We start from the raw sequence: 19,909 nt of genomic DNA, 5'->3' as shown, positions 1-19,909 counted from the left end.
TTTCTTAAGAAAATTTTGTCAAAATTTTATTTCTATAGAACATTTTGTCAAAATTTATTTCTATAGAAAATTTTGTCAAAATTATATTTCTATAGAAAATATTTTATAAAATATAAAATTATATTTCTATAGAAAAATTTTATTTTTATAGAAAATTTTGTCGAATTTTATTTCTAAAGCAAATTTTGTTAAAATATAATTTATAAAGAAAATATTTTCAAAATTTTATTTCTATACAAAATTTTGTAAAAATTCTATTTTGATAGAAAATGTTGTCAAAATTTGATATGTGTAGAAAATTTTATCAAAATTTTATTTATATAGAACATTTGGTCAAAATTTCATTTCTATAGAAAATTTTGTCAAAATTATATTTCTATAGAAAATATTCTAAAAATCTTATTTCTATAAAAAATGTTGTCAACATTTTATTTCTATAGAAAATTTTGTCAAAATTTTATTTCTATAGAAAATATTCTCAAAGTTTTGTTTCTATAGAGAATTTTGTCAAAATTTTATTTCTATAGAAAATTTTGTCAAAATTTTATTTCCGTTGGAAATGTTTGTCAAACTTTTATTTCTATAGAAAATTTTGTCAAAATTTTTATAGAAAATTTTGTCAAAATTTTATTTCTATGGAAAATTTTGTCAAAATTTTATTTTTATAGAAACTTTGGCAACACTTTATTTCTATAGAAAATTTTGTCAAAATGTTATTTATAAAGAAAATATTGTCAAAATGTTATTTATAAAAAAAAAATTGTAATTTTTTTTCTATAAGAAATTTTTTCAAAATTTTAGTTCTATGGAAAATTTTATCAACATTTTATTTCTAAAGAAATTATATTTATAATGAAAATTTTGTTAAAATTTTATTTCAAAAGAACATTTTATCAAAAATTTATTTCAAGAGAAATGTTTTTCAAAATTTTAGTTCTATGGAAAATTTTGTCAAACTTTTGTTTATATAGAAAATTTTGTCAAAATTTTATTTCGTTTTGTTTTGTTATTGTTGGTTTATTCTTCGTTTTGTTGTTTTTGATTTCAGATTAAAACATTGCATTGACTAAACTACAAGTGTAGCTTAACCAACAGAGGAAAATAATGTTTGTCAAATTTATTGGGCAAAGCCCTATAGACTGCAAATGGTTGGATGGCAAAGGCCGGCTATCATAAACCTTTTTTCGGGAGGTTCAAGTGTGGTCCACTTGAACCCAAGGTTTAGTGAACTGCCTGAATTTATTCTGATAATTGGTTGATAGTTCTGCTCCAAGTAGAGGAAGCTGATGAGGAATGTGTTAATTCCGAAACGTGCGTCCATCCAACCATCTTGCAGTCTATATGGCTTTGCCCAAATAAATTTGACAAACATTATTTTCCGCTATTGGTTAAGCTACTCTTGTAGTTTAGTCAACACAATGGTTTTAAAGATGAGGTCAAAACAACAAATAAAATTTGATTTCTATCGAGAATTTTGTCAAAATTTTATTTCTATAGAAAATGTTGTCAAAATTTTATTTCTATAGAAAATTTTGTCAAAATTTTATTTGTATCGGTAATTTTGTAATTTTTTTTTGTTTTAGAAAATTTTGTCAAATTTTTCTTTCTATAGAAAATTTTGTCAAAATTTTTCTTTCTATAGAAAATTTTGTCAAAATTTTATTTCTATAGAAAATTTTGTCAAAGTTTTATTTCTATAGAAAATTTTGTCAAAATTTTATTTCTATAGAAAAATTTGTCAAAAATGTATTTCATTCTATTTTGTCAAAATTTTATTTGTATAGAAAATTTTGTATTTTTTTTTGTTTTAGAAAATTTTGTCAAATTTTTCTTTCTATAGAAAATTTTGTCAAAATTTTATTTCTATAGAAAATTTTGTCAAAATTGTATTTCTATAGAAAATTTTGTCAAAAATGTATTTCATTCTATTTTGAACAATTTTTCTTTCTTTCTATATTTTTTTTATTTCTATAATAGAAAAGTTTGCCAAACTTTTACTTAAATATAAAATTTTGTCAAAATTTTATTTCTATAAAAAATTTTGTCAAAATTTAATTTCTATAAAAAAAAATTGTCAAAATTTTATTTCTATAGAAAATTTTGTCTAAAATGTATTTCATTCTATTTTGACAAAATTTTCTTTCTTTCTATATTTTTTTTATTTCTATAAGAAATTTTGTCAAAATTGTATTTCTATAGAAAATTTTGTCAAAAATGTATTTCATTCTATTTTGACAAAATTTTCTTTCTTTCTATATATATATTTTTTTTATTTTTATAAGAAATTTTTTCAAAATTTTATTTCTGTAGAAAATGTTGTCAAAATTTTAATTAATTGGAAAAGTTTGCCAAAATTTCACTTAAATAGAAAATTTTGTCAAAATTTTATTTCTATACAAAATTTTGTCAAAACGTTATTGCTATAAAAAAAAAATTTGTCAAAATTTTATTTCATTCTATTTTGTCAAAATTTTCTTTCTTTCTATATTTTTTTTATTTCTATAAGAAATTTTTTCATAATTTCATTTCCATAGAAATTTTTGTTAAAATTTTATTTCTATAGAAAACTTTGTCAAAATTTTATTTTTATAGAAAATTTTGTCAAAATTTTATTTCCATAGAAAATTTTGTTAAAATTTTATTTCTATAGAAAACTTTGTCAAATTTTTATTTCTATAGAAAATTTTGTCAAAATTGTATTTCCATAGAATATTTTGTCAAAATTGTATTTCTATAGAAAATTGCGTCAAAATTTTATTTCTATAGAAAATTTTGTCAAAATTGTATTCCTATAGAAAATTGCGTCAAAATTTTATTTCTATAGAAAATTGCGTCAAAATGTTATTTCCATAAATCAACAAAAAATATCAAGAATTCCACCAATCTATCAAACAGTGTAAAATCTACCATTTTTGGTAGAATTCTAACAACTGTATGAGCCGTGGTATCATTACGGACATGATAACCATTGGACTGCGGAGTTAATTTTTATTAGGTTTGTCATTCCATCTAGACCTACTGTTTCGGACATTCTTTCACGCAATTTTGTCATATTTAGTCTGATATAGTCGTAGTTTCAAATTGAAATTTGTTACCATAACATAGATTCGCAATCTGATATAAGTCTCATATTGAAAAATTCAGATTTCACCAATGGGCCCGTTTCGTTTGAAGAAATCTAAGTGTAACCCAAGTAGTTCCATTGTGGATGACAGTCGTTAGTAGAACATTGAACCAATCCATGGTAAAGGGTCCACAAAATTCTACCTGGCCGAATTTTCAGTTGAATATACTTGTTTTAGAATAAATATCTCCGCATCTTACGAGGTTTTACTGTCTCCCAATCTACTGTACAGCATAAAATGGTATTTTGTTTCATTTGGTTTACCTCCATGCCATTATTTTGGAATTTCTATACGATTTAGACACGCAATGGACCAGGTTCAATGCAAAGCAAATGAAAAAAAAAAATGGCAAACACAAATGATTGCCATTTCAGTAAGAAGCTAGGCTCATTTTCGTCGTCTTCTTCATTTTCTAACTGTAATTCTTTGGTTAGAGCCTATTATTGCATAAGTTTTACGCCCGAAAACATGGCTGCTAAGTTGCAAATATTTCAACACCTAGTTTAAGCTTCGACAACTGTAGTTGTCGACAATGCCACATTAGAGCCCATAGTATTCACAAAACAAAAATCCTCAGTATGGGTTATGATGACTCTATAAGAATTTGGTCAGACGAAGACAAAGCAGAGAGGAAAGGAAACTATCAGTCCATACGACAGAACATCAAGAATATTATATACCCCTAAAATGTTGGTAATTTCAGCTTCATCTTCCTTCACATTCGGCATAATGGGATGCTGGAAACAAGCATGGGTTTATGTCCATGCCACAACTAATAATGTTGTAGTGCAGCATTAAGTGTCAGCAGTATTACCTACCACCACCGTCATCTTCATCGTCATTGCCTAGCTGCGGAGGATGTGGAAACTGTAGTGGAAAAAGGGGAACCATGCATCATGTAACTCGTTGTAAAAGTGCCTTAGCAAATTAAGTTGGCACTCTTTAATAAGATGACGATGACGTTGACGTTAGGTACCCCTTCCCCTCCAGCTGTGGTTGCATGCATTTCCTTTTCACAACACTCTCTTGACTGGTTGGTTAATTTTGTTAAAAAGCCACCATCAACATCTTCAACGTTGTCGGAACGTTATTGGGATTCCTCTTCTATAGACGAGTATGTAGTTATTGATAATTTCATTGATATGATGTTCAACCGATGATATGGATGCTGTTGGTGATGGTTTCCTCAGTTGGTTATTAGCTAGCTGCATAGCTCCAGCTAGCCTGACTGTTTTTTTTTTCTGGATTCTGTTAATGTTCACATAGTCCACTGCAGTTGAAGCCGATACTTAAGTTTTTTTTTTTTCCTGAACATTTCTTTCATTCGCCTATTATGATATATCAGCAGCGGAAAATCAGCGTGAAGAAAATCATTGTTAGCCGTTATTGTCTATGAAGACATATGAGTGCATTATAGCCATGTAGAAGAAAGCATTTCTTTGGCAAGCTTTTTGTTTTCCTTGGATATATTTCTCTATTTCGTTATGGCCTTTACTTGAATCTATGAACAAATTCCCAAGATTATATTGATATGTTGCAAAAATATTATAAGCTACGAATGATGTCTGAATTAATCGCTTCTGTAGCGCGGTATCTTTCAGGTTACATAATGAAACGAAATTTAATGCCTTAAACAATACTCGTAGATTGAAGGATATAATAAAGATCCACCAATAGAGTGTATGCTGATAAAAGTATTGACAAAATATGACCTCAAAATGACAACATGCAATTTATACAATATTAAGAAAAAGTTTCTTTAAAATGCAAAAAAAGGCAAAAGAAAATTCGTAATATTTACATTAAAATGTGTAAACTCTCAATCATAGGATTATTATATTAACTTTATCATTCCGTTTGTAACACATCGAAATATTGCTCTAAGACCCCATAAAGTATATATTCTAGGTCGTGGTGAAATTCGGAGTAGACCTATCCATGTCCGTCCGTCTGTTAAAATCACGCTAACTTCCGAACGAAACAATCTATCCACTTGTAACTTGGCACAAGTTGCTGTTATTGATGTAGGTCGGAGGGTCTTGCAAAAGGGTCATATCGGACCACTTTTAGGTATAACCCCCCTTCGAAGGAGCAAATTTCATCCTATCCGAATGAAACATATCGGTACGCGATGAAAAAAAAAAATTGACAAAATTTTCTATAGAACTAATATTTTAACGAAATTTCCTATAGAAATAAAATTTTAACAAACTTTCCTATGGAAACAAAAATTTTGACAAAATTTTCTATAGGAGTAAAATTCTGAAAAAAATTTTCTATAGAAGTAACATTTTGACAAAATTTCCTATAGAAATAAAATTTTGGCAAAATTTTCTATAGAAATAAAATTTTGACAAAATTTCCTATAGAAATAAAATTTTGGCAAAATTTTCTATAGAAATAAAATTTTGACAAAATTTTCTATAGAAATAAAATTTTGACAAAATTTCCTATAGAAATAAAATTTTGACAAAATTTTGGTAGATTATTTTTGGGGATCGGCTATATATAACTATAGACCGATATGGACCAATTTTGGCATGGTTGTTAGCAGCCATATACTAGCGAAATGTACCAAATTTCAAACGGGTCGGATGAATTTTGCTCCCCCAGTAGCTCCGGAGGTCAAATTTGGGGATCGGTTTAAATGGGGGTTATATATAATTAAGACCGGTATGGACCAACTTTTGCATGGTTATTAAAGACCATATACTAACACCACGTATCATATTCCAACCGGATCGGGTGAATTTTGCTCTTCCAATGGGTTTCGGGCTACATATAATCATGGATCGATATGGACCAATTCCTGCATGGTTGTCAGAGACCATATATATTCTAACACCACGTACCAAATTTCAACCGCATCGGATGAATTTTGCTCATTCATGAGGCTCTGGAGGTCAAATCTGGGGATCGGTTTATATGAGGGCTATATATAATTATGTAAAGATGTGAACCAATTTTTGCATGGTTGTTAGAGACCATATTCTAACACCATGTACCAAATTTCAGCCGGATCGGATTTCAACAGACGGACGGACATATTTAGATCGACTCAGAATTTCAGCACGACCCACAGTATATATATGCTTTATGGGGTCTTAGAGCAATATTTCGATGTGTTACAAACGGAACGACAAAGTTAATATATCCCCCATCCTATGGTGGAGGGTATACAAATAAAGGTACTAGCAACTAAGTTACAAACAACTAAGGTTATAGAATATTTTGTCAAAATAAAATTTTGACAAATATTCTATAGAAAAAATTTTTTGAAAAACTTTTCAATAGAAATATAATTTTGACAAAATTTTCTTTAGAAATAAAATTTTAACAAAATTTCGTATAAAAATAAAATTTAAAAAAAAATTGGTGAAAAAAATTGTTGGCAAAATTTTCTACAAAAATACAATTTTGACCAAATTTTCTAAAGAAATAAAATTTTGTGAAAGTCTTTAATAGAAATAAAATTTTGAAAATTTTTTATAGCAATAAAATTTTGACAAAATTCCCTATAGAAATAAAATGTTTACAAAAATTTCTATAGAAATAAAATTTTGATAAAATTATTTATAGAAATCAAATTTTGACAACATTTTCTACGGAAATAAAATTTTGTGAAAATCTTTAATAGAAATAAAATGTTGACAAAATTTTCTACGGAAACAAAATGTTTTTTTGACAAAATTTCCTATACAAATAAAATTTTGATGAAATAAATTTTGATAAAATTTTCTATAGAAATAAAATGTTGACATAGTTTTCTATAGAAATAAAATTTTGACAAAATTTCCTATTGAAATAAAATTTTGACAAAATTTGCTATAGAAATAAAATTTTAACAAAATTTTTTATTGAAATAAATTTTGATAAAATATTCTACAGAAATAAAATTTTGACATAATTTTCTATAGAAATAAGATTTTAACAAAATTTCCTATAAAAATAAAATTTAAAAAAAATTTTGGAAAAAAATTTTTCTACAAATGTAAAATTTTGACAAAATTTTCTAAAGAATAAAAATTTTGTAAAAGTCTTCAATAGAAATAAAATGTTGACAAAATTTTCTATAGAAATTAAATTTTTTTTTGACAAAATTTCCTATACAAACAAAAAATTTAAAAATTTTTCTATAGAAATAAATTTTGACAAAATATTCTATAGAAATAAAATGTTGGCATAATTTTCTATAGAAATAAAATGTTGACAAAATTTCCTATTGAAATAAAATTTTGACAAAATTTTCTATAGAAATAAAATTTTGATAAAATTTTTTTATATAGATAAAATTGTGTGAATAAAATTCGACAAAAAATTTTTTATAGAAATAACATTTTCACAAAATTTTCTAATGAAATAAAATTTTGACAAAGTTTTCTAAATAAATAAAATTTAAAAAAAAAAATTTGCTATAGAAATAAAATTTTGAAAAAATTTCTATGGAAATAAAATTTCGAAAAATAAGATTTCTTGTTTGGTAGTTTGTGGTAAAATGTCCTTCATATTATGGTAGATTATTTTTTACTCTAGTGGTAACCGTAGATGCTAGTCCTATGCCGTTCCTCGGGTTGATACATATGCCATAGAACTCTTTTTCGTTATTGTATTTAGGCCCTAGTACTAGGATACTAGGGTTTTCCTGACATTGTCTCGAATATTGAGCTTTATATCCAGCTTCCTTCCTAATATATTTTCGAGGTAATTAAACCAGAAAAGATAATATTGACAAAGTTAGTTTATTTCATTGGTAGTAGGCTCAATTTAAACAACAATGAAAATTCTTCTCTCATCCCTTAATGGGTTAATCTATATTTTTGCTTTGTCATACCGTTCTTCATAAGAAAAAATTAGAATCGTATACTCCTTTTTTATAATATTGGTCACAGTGGTATTTTTTCCGTATTTTTTTTTGTTATTCTACCAATTTACGTTGTTCACTTTGCTGTTAGTCACTGCGTCTCTTTATGCTTGACACGTCGACCCACCACTTGGCCATATGTCTGAGTGCTTACATTTGCTATCATTGCAATTTATCACTGTTTGAGGTCGCCGTGGCGGTGAATTGAAAGAGGTGAATGTGTGCGGTTTAATGTCTCTACAAAATGACGACTGCCTCAAAGATGATCAACTGCATCTTCATTCGTTGCATCAATTCGTCCATCCTTCATCCGCATCTACGCCAAATGGTTATACGCGCTTTAATATTTAACTCGCTGTACTCACCATTGGCGAGTGGAGGTGTGCATCATTGAACGTGGTGACCACATTTGGCAATGCTGTTATTTCGTTATAGTTATCCCTCTGTGTTGTTTGGGGTCTCAATCTTATCAAAATACCATCCATACATATAACCTGCATTTTTTTTCTTGAAGGGGAATTGCATTTCGGTTATTCTTAAAGAAGTGTGAAAAATGTGTATTACGTGTGCCGGATAAAAATGTTAACACCTTCATGTTTTTTTGCCAAAAAAAAAAACACAAAGGCGAGCTATAAAAAAAAATCCAACGTTAAAATACAGCAACGCAAAACGGCGATTAATAATCAGATTTGGCTGTCAGCTGGTTTTGCGTATGAAAAAATAATTGATTCTCTTTAAAAAAGAAAGAAACGTGATGTTTTTGATAATTTGAAATGGGTCGTTTGCTAAAGAATATCACAAGATCAACAACCTCATCACAAAAGGGTATCAAAGTGCAGTATCTCCACTTAATGGTAATCTGAAATTTCCTACGAAAATAGGATTTCATTTGATTTGAACGATGAATTTAAGACAGTTTTTTCAAACAAATACCATGATTTATCCAAATGCTAAGAAAGGAAATATTTAAAAATTGTATTAAAGTGGTCATTCATAAGTCAAAGCCCAGTGAGTCTAACAAAGAATAATTCCACATGATTGGTTCATTGGCCAAAGTAAACACTAAAAGCATTTTTTCGAATTATTCAAACTCGTCATCATTTTAATCCTTCTTTTCTTAGGAATTCTGTCGTTTTCCAGACGTATCCTTTACCTGTTCCAGCCAACTTCCAAGATTACCCTTTGCTACAACCTAATTGCGTTTACTACCTATTTTGTGAGAGAATTCTAAATGACTCAGCATGAGATCGCAGGATATCCTGGTGTATTTCTTTAAGACAAAAAGAAGATATTTCAATATCTTGCTGTGTGAATATTTAACATTTTTTTGAAAATATCAACAAGGATTATAACTACTGTATCCTGTTATCATAATGTTTATGCCTGTTTGCGGGTTATTTAATTTCAGTCTTCAGTCTTGGCCAATTTCGAATTTTTTGAATAATTGAATTTCCAAGGTTGTTTTAGATAAAGGTTATATAAAATTGCTGAGTGAACAAAAATGGATAGAACATTTATCCTTATCGATTTTAGAAGATTCACTAAGAATGTAGTTGATGCTCAGGTATATTTTATTTCAACAAAAACAAGAGTCTCCGAAAACTACATATGAAACCAATGTACTCTCCAACTTCTAACTTGGAGTTAATAAGATAAAGATGGAACCAGATATAGACTAGCCTAAAATATTACTATTTATATTAGAAAACACTATTTTTGGTATCATTGGGTTAATTTCCATGTAGCAAAGGAATATATAAAAAAAATATTATTCAGTTTTTGTTAATCGTAGAACAAATTAATTGCAAATTTTTTCTATTGCAAAATTTTATTGACAAGTATATGCGAGTACGGCTGTAAATTAGGCCAGACCGAATCTTATGTACCCTCCACCGAGGATTGCTTAGAAACTTCTACTAAAAACTGTCATCCACAATCGAATTTTTTCTACAGAAAACTTTGAAAAATTTTATATAATTTTTGTAAAAATTTTATTTCTATAAACAGTTTTGTCAAAATTCTGTTCCTATAGTAAATTTTGTCAAAATTCTATTATCATAAAAAATGTTGTCAACATTTTATTTCTGTAGAACATTTTGTCAAAATTTTATTTTTATAATTTTTTTTTCAAAATTTTATTGTTATAGAAAATTTTGTCAAAATTTTATTTCTATAAAAAATTTTGTCAAAATTTTATTTCTATAAAAAATTTTGTCAAAATTTTATTTCTATAAAAAAAATTTTCAAAATTTTATTTCTATAGAAAAATTTTTCAAAATTTTATTTCTATAGAAAATTTTGTCCAAATTTTATTTCTAAAAAAAAATTTTGTCAAAATTTTATTACTATAGAAAATGTTGTCAAAATTTTATTACTATAGAAAATTTTGTCAAAATTTTATTATTATAGAAAATTTTGCCAAAATTTTATTACTACAGAAAATTTAGTCAAAATTTTATTACTATAGAAAATTTTGTCAATATTTTATTACAATAGAGAATTTTGTCAAAATTTTATTTCTATAAAAAATTTTGTCAAAATTTTATTACTATAGAAAAATTTTTTTTTTTAAATTTTATTACTATAGATAATTTAGTCAAAATTTTATTACTATAGAAAATTTTGTCAAAATTTTATTACTATAGAAAATTTTGTCAAAATTTTATGACTACAGAAAATGTTGTCAAAATTTTATTACTATAGAAATGTTTGTCAAAATTTTATTACTATAGAAAATTTTGTCAAAATTTTATTACTATAGAAAATTTTGTCGAAATTTTATTACTATAGAAAATTTTGTCAAAACTTTATTTCTATAGATGATTTTGTCAAAATTTTATTTCTATAGATAATTTTGTCATTCTGTTAGCAGATTGCATAAATTCTTTTGGTTTTGGTAGATTATTGATAGATTATTTTTGGCTGGAGTGGCAGCCGTGATTATTAACCGCAATGTACCAATTTTTGTGTGATTGGGGATCGGCTATATATAACTATAGACCGACATGGACAAATTTTGGCATGGTTTTTAGTGGCCATTTTCGTTCGGAAGTTAGCGTGATTTCCACAGACGGACGTACGGACATAGCAAGGCCGATTAAATACGTATATATTTCAGTTTGACAAAATTTTCTAAGGAAATAAAATTTTGACAAAATTTTCTATAGAAATAATATTTTGACAAAATTATCTATAAAAATAAAATTTTGACAAAATTATCTATAGAAATAAAATTTTGGGAAGATTTTCCATAGAAATAAAATTTTGACAAAATTTTGTGTAGTAATAAAATTTTGTCAAAATTTTCAATAGAAATAAAATTTTGGTAGATTATTTTTGGCTCGAGTGGCAGCCATGATTATGAACCGCAATGGACCAATTTTTGTGTGATTGGGGATCGGCTATATATAACTATAGACCGACATGGACAAATTTTGGCATGGTTTTTAGTGGCCATTTTCGTTCGGAAGTTAGCGCGATTTCCACAGACGGACGGACGGACAAAGCAAAGCCGATTAAATACGTATATATTTCAGTTTGCAAAAATTTTCTATAGAAATAAAATTTTGACAAATTTTTCTATAGAAATAAAATTTTGACAAAATTTTCTATAGAAATTAAATTTTGAAATTTTTTTCTATAGTAATGAAATTTTGAAAAATTTTTTATAGAAATAAAATGTTGACTAAATTTCGACAAAATTTTCCATAGAAGTAAAATTTGACAAAATTTTCTGTAGTTATAAAATTTTTTCAACATTTTCTATAGAAATTAAATTTTTGTAGATTATTTTTGGCTCGAGAGGCAGCCATGATTATGAACCGCAATGGACCAATTTTTGTGTGATTGTGTATCGGCTATATATAACTATAGACCGATATGGAAAAATTTTGGCCATTTGCCTTCGGAAGTTAGCGTGATTTCCACAGACGGACGGACGGACATAGCAAGGCCGATTAAATACGTATATATTTCAGTTTGAAAACCTTTTGTATAGAAATAAAATTTTGACAAAATTTTGTATAGAAATAAAATTTTGACAACATTTTTTATAGAAATAAAATTTTGACAAAATTTTCTATAGAAATAAAATGAAACTATATCTATAGGGCTATATGGACCAATTTTGGCATGGTTTTTAGTGGCCATATTCTAGCGCAATGTACCAAATTTCAATTGGATGAATGTTGCTCCTCCAAGAGGTTCTGTAGTTCAAATCTGGGTTGATTTATATGGGGGCTATATAGAATTATGGACCGATATGGATCAATTTTTGCATGGTTGTTAGAGACCATATGCTAACACCACGTACAAAATTTCAAACGGATCGGGTGAATTTTGCTTCTTCAAGAGGCTCCGGAGTTCAAATCTGGGGATTGGTTTATATGGGGGCTATAAATAATTATGGACCTACATGGACCAATATTTGCATGGTTATTAGAGACCATCTACTAACACTACGTACAAAATTTAAAACGAATCGGATGAAATCAGCTTCTCTAAGAGGCTCCGCAAACCAAATATGGAGGTCGATTTATATGGGGGCTGTACGTAAACCTGATCCGATATGGCTCATTTGCAATAACATCCGACCTACATCAATAGCAACTACTTGTGCCAAGTTTAAAGTCGATAGCTCATTTAGTTCCGAAGTTAGCGTGGTTTCCACAGACGGACGGACAGCCGGACAGACGGACGGACAGCCGGACAGACGGACGGACGGACATGGCTACATCAAATCCGAATTTTACCACGAGCCGGAATATATATACACTTTATGGGATCTTAGAGCAATATTTCGATGTGTTACAAACGGAATGACAAAGTTAATGAACCCCCATCCTATGGTGGAGAGTATAGAAAACCAAAAACATTTGCAAACTTGTTATTACAACCCATTGCACTTTGGTCAATAATTTTTTTCTAACAAAACAAGGTACGAACATTTTTCGTAAAAAGTACGAAACTCTTTTATAAAAAGTACGAAATTTGTCCATAAAAAGTGCAAAGGTTTTCCTTGCAATAATGAAGAACAAATTTCGTTAAAAGTACGAAATATTTCTTTTTTTTTAATGAAAAGTTTCTTTGGTTATAAAAAAATTGGAAATTTGGTACTTTTAACGAAATTCTGAAAGAAAATTCGTTCGTTGTATATACTTGTTATATATTTATATAATATATATTATTTTATACATTTTGGCATTCCAAACCGGAAGCAAAACTACAGGGACAATAAATAATACTGGGACCAATCGTGAAATAAGACCATGACAAGAATTTCAAAACTAAAGAATATATGAAAACTATTTGAGATAACAAAAAAAAGACAAAATTCTTTCTACGCCAGCAAGGCCATCAAAAAAGCGCTACCTCAAACAATGCCGACACCACAGGGAATTTATAGTAAAGGGTGTATTCCCCAAAAAAGAAACGAACACATCACAAAGAATTCAACTTAAATATGTTGCTACATCATCCTAAAAAAACTCCTCTTAAAATACAATTACATTGAATTAGAATATAAAAAAATCTTTATACCACTCTTGCATCTTTCTTCAATTCATTTGATTTTTGGTAAAATCAAAAAAAAAAGTGGATGACTTTTTGACTACATTTGATTTGCTGCTCTAAATGTTTTGTTAATTTCCCTTAAAAATGCCATAAATTTTAGGAGAAAAACAGATCTACAGCACTGTCGAAGAAAGCAAAATGCCGATTCGAAAATTGATGACATAGAATAAAAAGCACCTCCAGCATCTTTTACGGCTGACAATATCGGATATTATACAGAGAAGAACTCACCACCACCAACTGGGCTTTTGTACTCTAGATGGGGATATGGGGGCAGATAGCAGTCATATGAATGAGCATGAAATTTCATTTGATGCATTGGTTCATTATTTTTCTTTTTCGTTTTTTTTCTGGGGGTATGTATTCTCAGCCCTCTGGGCAAGTTTAAAAAAAAAATTTTGATAATATTTTTGGTAAAAACAAAAACTTATTTGGCGGCAGTAGTCAATGGAAGCTGATGAGAAGCCAGCGGGTAGTCCACCTTGAATGTTTTGTCCCGAAATTAAATCATAGGAACAGTGTAAAAAATAAAAATTCCAATTTTTTATTTTATAAGATTTTATTTGAAGAGAGAGCGACCTGGTTACTTAAATTTTTTCATAAAGAAGACGACAATTGGATTTGAGGACCAAATCTATAACAGGATGATAAGTCCCCGGTCTAACAAAGAAAAACACATTTGTTGTCAAAATTCGTTTATATTATTCAACATAGTTCCCTTCAAGAGCGATACAACGATTATAACGATCTTCCAATTTTTTGATACCATTTTGGTAGTACTCCTTCGGTTTTGCCCCAAAATAGGCCTCAGTTTCGGCAATCACCTCTTCATTGCAGCCAATTTTTTTCCCTGAGAGCATCCTTTTGAGGTCTGAGAACAAGAAAAAGTCTTTGGGGCCAGATCTGGAGAATACGGTGGGTGGGGAAGCAATTCGAAGCCCAATTCATGAATTTTTGCCATCGTTTTCAACGACTTGTGGCACGGTGCGTTGTCTTGGTGGAACAACACTTATTTCTTCTTCATATGGGGCCATTGTGCCGCGATTTCGACCTTCAAACGCTCAAATAACGCCATATAATAGTCACTGTTGATGGTTTTCAATTCTGAAGATAATCGATAACAATTATTCCATGCGCATCCAAAAAAACAGGAGCCATTACTTTGCCAACGGACTTTTGAGTCTTTCTACGTTTCGGAGACGGTTCACCGGTCGCTGTCCACTCAGCCGACTGTCGATTGGACTTAGGAGTGTAGTGATGGAGCCATGTTTCATCCATTGTCACATATCGACGGAAAAACTCGGGTCTATTACGAATTAACAGCTGCAAACACCGCTCAAAATGTGGTCAAATGTGAGCTCGCGCGGCACCCATTTTGCCCAGAGCTTCCGCATATCCAAATATTGATGAATGATATGACAAACGCGTTCCTTTGATATCTTTAAGGCCTCTGCTCTCTCGATCAACTTCATTTTACGGTCATTCAAAATCATTTTGTGGATTTTTTGATGCTTTCGTCGGTAACCATCTCTTTCGGGCGTCCACTGCGTTCACCGTCCTCCGTGCTCATTTCACCACGCTTGAATTTTGCATACCTATCAATTATTGTTGATTTCCCTGGGGCAGAGTCCGGAAACTCATTATCAAGCCAATTGTTTGCTTCCACCGTATTTTTTCCCTTCAGAAAACAGTATTTTATCAAAACACGAAATTCCTTTTTTTTCCATTTTTTCACAATAACAAAAGTTGCTTCACAAAAGACACTCTATCTCACAAACAAATTGACTTACAGACGTCAAATTTTGACACGAATCATTTGAAGGTTGGTACTATATAAAAACAAGTATATACGGCCGTAAGTTCGGCCAGGCCGAAGTTTATGTACCCTCCATCATGGATTGCGTAGAAACTTCTACTGAAGCCGATGGCACGGTATCTTAAAATTTCCTAACACCGTAATATATACCACATAGTCCATACGTGGTATACATTAAACTAGAAAAGGCCGATTAAATACGTATATAATTAAGTTTAAAGTTTCTATAGAAATAAAATTTTGACAAAATAAAATTTTGACAACATTTTCTATAGAAGTAAAATTTTAACAAAATTTTCTATAGAAATAAAATTTTGTCAAAATTTTCTATAGAAACAAAATTTTGACAAAATGTTCTATAAGAATAACATTTTGACAATGTTTTCTATAAAAATAAAATTTTGGTGGATTAATTGAGTTTAAAGTTTCTATAGAAATAAAATTTTGACAAAATAAAATTTTGACAACATTTTCTATTGAAGTAAAATTTTAACAAAATTTTCTATAGAAATAAAATTTGGAAAACTTTTTCTATAGAAATAACATTTTGACAAAATTTTCTATAGAAATAAAATTTTGTCAAAATTTTCTATAGAAATAAAATTTTGACAAAATTTTCAATAGAAATAAAATTTTGACAAAATTTTCTCTAGGAATAACATTTTGACAATGTTTTCTATAAAAATAATATTTTTGGCTCGAATGGCAACCATGATTATGAACCGATATGGACCAATTTTTGTGTTATTGGGGATCGGCTATATATAACTATAGACCGATATGGACCAATTTTGGCATGGTTATTAGCGGCCTTATACTAACACCACGTTGGAAATTTCAACCGGATCGGATGAATTTTGCTCCTCCAAGAGGCTCCGGAGATCAAATCTGGGGAACGGTTTATATGGGGGCTATATATAATTATGGACCGATATGGACCAATTCTTGCGTGTTTGTTAGAGACCACATTCTAACACCATGTTCCAAATTTCAACCGGATCGGATGAATTTTGCTCCTCCAAGAGGCTCCGGAGGACAAATCTGGGGATCGATTTATATGGGGGCTATATATATTTATGGACCGATATGGACCAATTCTTGCATGGTTGTTAAAGACCATATACTAACACCACGTACCAAATTTCAACCGGATCGGATGAATTTTGCTCCTCCAAGAGGCTCCGGAGGTCAAATCTGGGGATCGGCTTATATGGGGGCTATATATAATTATGGGTCGATGTATACCAATTTTTGCATGGTCATTAGAGAACATATACCAACACCATGTACCAAATTTCAGCCGGATCGGATGCAATTTGCTTCTCTTAGAGCAATCGCAAGCCAAATTTGGGGGTCCGTTTATATGGGGGCTATACGTAAAAGTAGACCGATATGCACCAATTTTTGCATGGTAGTTAGATACCATATACTAACACTATATACCAAATTTCAGCCTGATCGGATGAAATTTGCTTCTTTTAGAGCAATCGCAAGCCAAATTTCGGGGTCCGTTTATATGGGGGCTATACGTAAAAGTGGACCAATTTTTGCATGGTTGTTAGAGACCATATACTAACACCATGTACCAAATTTCAGCCGGATCGGATGAAATTTGCTTCTCGTAGAGCAATCGCAAGCCAAATTTGGGGGTCCGTTTATATGGGGGCTATACGTAAAAGTGGACCGATATGGCCCATTTCAATACCATCCGACCTACATCAATATCAACTACTTGTGCCAAGTTTCAAGTCGATAGCTTGTGTCGTTCGGAAGTTAGCGTGATTTCAACAGACGGACGGACGGACGGACTTGCTCAGATCGACTCAGAATTTCACCACGACCCAGAATATATATACTTTATGGGGTCTTAGAGCAATATTTCGATGTGTTACAAACGGAATGACAAAGTTAATATACCCCCATACTATGGTGGTGGGTATAATAATATGCAGTTAATAATAGCGACGCCATCTATGTGTCAGACCGGGTCATACTTATCAGCAAACCTGCTATATAAACAAGGCCATATCCTTGCACAACGTACCAATGAATTTCAACCGGATCGGATGAAATTTTCTTCGGAAGTCAAATCTGGGGATCGGTTTATATGGGGACTATATATAATTATAGGTCCATAATTATGTGGACCAATTTTAGTGTGAATGTTAGAGACCACATATCAACAAAACGTACCAGATATCAACCGGATCGAATGAAATTTGCTTCTGCAAGAGGCTCTGGAGGTCAAATCTGGGCATCCTTTTATATGGGCACCGATTTAGACCAATTTTTGCATGAGTGGTAGAGGGCATATATCAACACCATGTACCAAATTTAAACCGGATCGGATGAAATTTGCTCCTCCAAGTAGATTCGCAAGCAAAATCTGTGGGTCGGTTTTTATGGGGGCTATATATAATTATGGTTGTATATAAACCACGAACCAAATTTCAAACGGATCGGATGAAATTTGCTTCTCTAAGAGCTCCGCAAGCGAAATCGGGGTCCGTTTATATGGGGCCCATACGTAAAAGTGGTGCCATATGGCCGACCTACATCAGTAGCAACTACTTGTGCCAAGTTTCAAGTCTTTAGCTTGTTTCTTTCGGAAGTTAGCGTGATTTCCGCAGACGGACGGACGGACATCACTAAATCGACTTTGGAATTTCACCACAACCCAGAAACTGATTCTCAGATCTGACTTGATTAGACTCTTGGAACTGTAATTTCATTCGATCCGATTGAAATTTCGAGTCCGAACGGCTTTCCCATTGCGGTGAAACACTTGGATAGCTTTAAATCAGTCAGAAATATCACCAGCATAACTGAGAGAGTTTAATCCACGTCTGAAAATCTTTTGGTGTTTGATCGAGACTGGGATTAAATCCATGATCCTTTGAATGGAAGACCGGCATGTTAATCATTGCATTACGATGGCTTCCAGGGTGACGGTAATTTAAAATTTATTCATATTTAAATGCTGGAGGGGGCCAATGATAGCCACTGGTGGCTTTCCAGCCAAATATGAAGCAATCACATGATATTTTGAATTCCATTGCGAATAATTTTTTTTTACAATATATTTGATATAAATCTGAAAACATTGGTCCAGAAAAATATGGAAAATATTCGTATACATAATGGTGCAGGAGATTATACTGTCAACCCTACCAGACTTTATATTTTCATTATTTGTTTTATTGTAGATTCAGTTGAAATATTTGTCCACTAATTTGATTTTCATGCAAAACTACTTATTAAATCCCGTTCATACAATAGGTGTTCAAAATACTTTCCCATCTCCCAACAAATATTTAAAAAATATTCAGAATCATTCCAAACAGATCACTACATTTTAAAATTTCCAATGGTAAGTATGTCAATCACTTAACAAGCCGTATTCTTCAACCAAAAAAGCAATAATTCCAAAAATAAGATTTCGTCTTATTTTCGCCCATGGTCTAGGTCCCTTGAATCCCTCTTATGGTCTTTAGCAAAATCAAAAAAGCAGGAAAAAGCTATGCGCCAGAAATGTATACACGTTTCTAACAAAACAGATTTGTTTTGAGAATTTATGACAATTTCAACACCACGAATATGTGCTGACAACTTCCAACATTCCCGTAGACCATATGAAGCATTGGGGGGATTTTTAGTTGTATGTCCACTGTATATCCCTTGTTGGCTCCCTGCTTATTTGGATGCAAACTTCCATGGGATCCATAGACATTCTGACATCATTTCACATGATGAGTGTCTGGGGGAAGAACTATTTTAGGAATGATCATAAAATAAAAGTTGCTACAAATCTTAATTTACAAAGAGAGCAGACATTATTAACTTAATGCGTTTCGAATGTTTGATCATAAAACTCCCAAAGTTCATAGAAATCAATGATGGCTGTGTGTGTGTGAGAGATCATACTGTGAAAATTCGAACATCATCCTATATCGAAGGGAAACTAGATCGTCCCTATAACGCGACACACGTCACAATACACTTGCTAGGCAAATCACATGATCGATCGTTTCACTTATGTCGACCGGAGTATATGCATCATCATTATAATGGGGAGTATTTTTGGGGGACTCTGCTTAGCATATGGAGGGGAGTTTTTCGTTTTTGTTTTTCACTGCAATGGGGAAAGTTGGCTGGAAAATGTCGAAAAGGAATATAAGTCATGTAATGGATTTAGATGCTATATTTGTAATCATCCCATGAAATGAACTTTTCTCACATAATTATTTCTTGGGACACGTCTTGGAGATTACATTATCTCATTATTGATTCTTCAATATTGATTTTTCCATTTTTCTATTCACAAATTTTAGTGGCGATTTATTTTTGTGCATCCACGAAAGTACTTGAAGTCAACACTTAGGGTATTTGAAGGCTCCGTTTCAAAAAGGATTGACAATGAATAATGGCATTTTTATACCCTGCACCAAATGATTGAAGTATTATTACTTTATTTACGGAAATATTGGTCCCATTTCTTGAAAATTTTATATCTATGGAAACTTTCGTCAAAATGTT

The sequence above is a fragment of the Haematobia irritans genome, chromosome 5 (assembly GCF_050003625.1).
Source record: "Haematobia irritans isolate KBUSLIRL chromosome 5, ASM5000362v1, whole genome shotgun sequence".
Taxonomy (NCBI): Eukaryota; Metazoa; Arthropoda; class Insecta; order Diptera; family Muscidae; genus Haematobia; species Haematobia irritans.
The sequence above is the reverse complement of the archived record's forward strand: the minus strand, read 5'-3'. Positions refer to the sequence as shown.